This window comes from Diplotaxodon limnothrissa, linkage group LG1 (genome assembly GCF_057381915.1).
Source record: "Diplotaxodon limnothrissa isolate DT_005_m linkage group LG1, D_limnothrissa_male_GT1.1, whole genome shotgun sequence".
In the NCBI taxonomy this organism is placed as follows: domain Eukaryota; kingdom Metazoa; phylum Chordata; class Actinopteri; order Cichliformes; family Cichlidae; genus Diplotaxodon; species Diplotaxodon limnothrissa.
In genome coordinates, this window is record NC_140596.1 from 13,814,924 (window position 1) to 13,817,626 (window position 2,703).

Below are 2,703 nucleotides of genomic sequence, written 5' to 3' on the forward strand. Positions count from 1 at the left end.
TAATGCGCCTCATAATGTGGTGCGCCTTATGGTCCGAAAAATACGGTAACTTCTACCTTCCTTTAGCATTGTCCAGAAATCCAACTTTTTGTGCGATGGTTAGGATCTTCCTCTGCCTTTTGGGTGCTACCGCAGGTACCTTTGACGGCGCAAAACGTTTCGTTGACATTGTGTTTGTTGGGAAGAAAACTTTCAAACATACAGTACAGCACTTCAGAGTCACACTGCTTGCGATCGAAGATTTATGTAAATTTGACAAGCTGAAAACATTCTGTTCTGCACAGGAAACATGGCACGGAGGAGATGGATTGACAATGGTCTACAGCCAATCAGGACGCAGAACACAATGCCCTGTTATAATAAAAAAAAAAAAAGCATGCAAAATTGCACACACACAAAAAAAAATCAGCGAAACATCGAGACCGCGTGTGTTATAGTGAGGGACCGCTGTAAAGTAAAGGCCCAACAATAATCCAGAGACAACCCCAACAATCAGACGACCTCCTAAGAGTAAACGCTTGGCAACCCTGGGAAGGAAAAACTCCTTTATAGATTAAAAAAAAAGACAACCTGTGCCAGATCCAGACTCAGGGAGGGAAAGCCATCTGCAGTTCCCTGAGTGAGCATTTGTGCTACCATATGAGGGAATCTTTTGGAAGTTGCATTAGATCTATGGGTAGCAGGTTTCATAGTGATGAATAGCAACCCACAACCTGACAGTTACATTTTGCGTTGGTTTCCTCTTTAATTTGTTAACTCTTTGTATCAGGGGCATTTTTATTATTACAAGCGATGGAACTTTGTAGATAAATGACAGGATAGGAGAAATGTTCTCTCCCTCCTTCTCTCTGATGCAGGCTTTTTTGCAGCAGTCTTTCAAAAATGTTTTTGATAGACAGATGACTGCAGCGTTTGTTTTGTCTCAGCCTCTTGAATGTATATTTATGCATTGATGTATAAGTATTGTCAGATGTGGGTGGCTTTTAATAACTGCACTGACTAATCACAGCAAATGTTTAATATGACTAAAGTGTTTATCTTCAGAAGTTCAAAAAACCCCATAAAAGTAAATCTTTGATTTTCAGTTGTTATTTTTCTACTTCTTACCATGCTGTGAATGCATGTTCTTTGTTACTTGAAGGCAGAATAGAAAAGAATTTATTAGATACGTTGACAGACATATTTTTCTATTTGTAGAGAGTTTTTAATAGTGCTGCCAAAGAAGAAGAAAGAAAAAACAATATGAAATGATGGATGAAATTTATTGCTCAGGAAATGAAGAATAAATAAACCGAGCCTTTCACCAAGGTGTTTATGTTTATAGTGTTTTGCAAATACAACAAAGCTTGCAAGTGAAAGAGAGATAGGAAGGGTGTTTTTTGGCTTGATTTCACGTATGTAATGTGAAATCCAGCCAGACAAGTTCACAGACAACAAATTTACCCGTTAAAATCATTATTCATATGGAGAGTGAGTGACCTTATTCTAAAAATAGTTTCCAGCAATGCACGATCAAACTCTTTGCATAACACTGTCCTCTCTTTTTCAGGACAAGGGAGTGCAAGCACTCTGCCCAAACGGCGGTTTTCCATTTATCTGTGCCATCCGTTTGAATGTGTGTTCAAGTTTTGGGAGGCAGCACATTAAAAAAAGAGCAATCCAACAAGAAATGCACTATATTTGCTTTCAATTGAGCGCCAGTAGAGAGCTGCCCAGATGGCCCAGCCAGAAAAAAGTCTGGCAGTTGCATCTGGAACAAGTGGACCAGATGGAGAGTGGTGCAGATATGGGTTGAGTCATAAGAAGAAGAAAAACATCCAAGAGTGAAGGACAGGCACACCACCAATTGAAATGCGGTTACTTGTGTTTCCCTTTTGTCATATTATTGAATGGTGAAACCTAGGGATGGGTATTGATAAGATTTTAACGATTCCGATTCCATTTTCGATTCTGTTTAACGATTCGATTCCTTATCGATTCTCTTATCGATTCTTTTTTTTTAAAAAGGAGAACACTAAAGTCGATTAGCTTAGAACTGTGTTTTATATCTTCTCTTTGAACAAGATAGAAATTTAGGAGTAACATGGCCTTACAAACCCAACAGTGAGATCTTAAGAGATCCAGCCTACGGCTCTTCAATGGGGTGTCACAGGGTCCCCAGGAAAAAAATGTATATGTAAAATAATAAAATAAATATTCTCCTGTAGCAATAACAAAGTTTAACATAAATTATTCTGTAGCAATTACACAAGAATATCCAGTAATGTCCCTGCCTACAATTAAACACATTCACTTACCAAAGTGAAATTGGGGGCATCTGCTGTGGCAAATGGGTGCAAGCCTTTGACCACAAACTTAGACACTGCTGGGTGACATTCGTCTATCCTGGCCTGAAAGGAGACGCTACCGGTAGACTGCAGCGAGAACTGCCAGCATCTGAGCCAGCCAGACTCTGTCTCTCTCATCATGGTTATCTAAATGCAACGCACAGTAATAGCAGGTTTTGTAATAAGGTAAATCGCGCTAACATAATATGCAATGCTAATTGATTAGTTACCTGCAGTATTAACGGGAGAGGACGTGGAAACGCTACCGCTGCTGCTGGGTTGAGCTTCGCTAGTCCGGAGCGGATCAAAAACACGACATTCGTTGAAAGCAATCGCGTGTTTTTTGAGCAAATGCTTTTGCATATTCGTAGTGTTT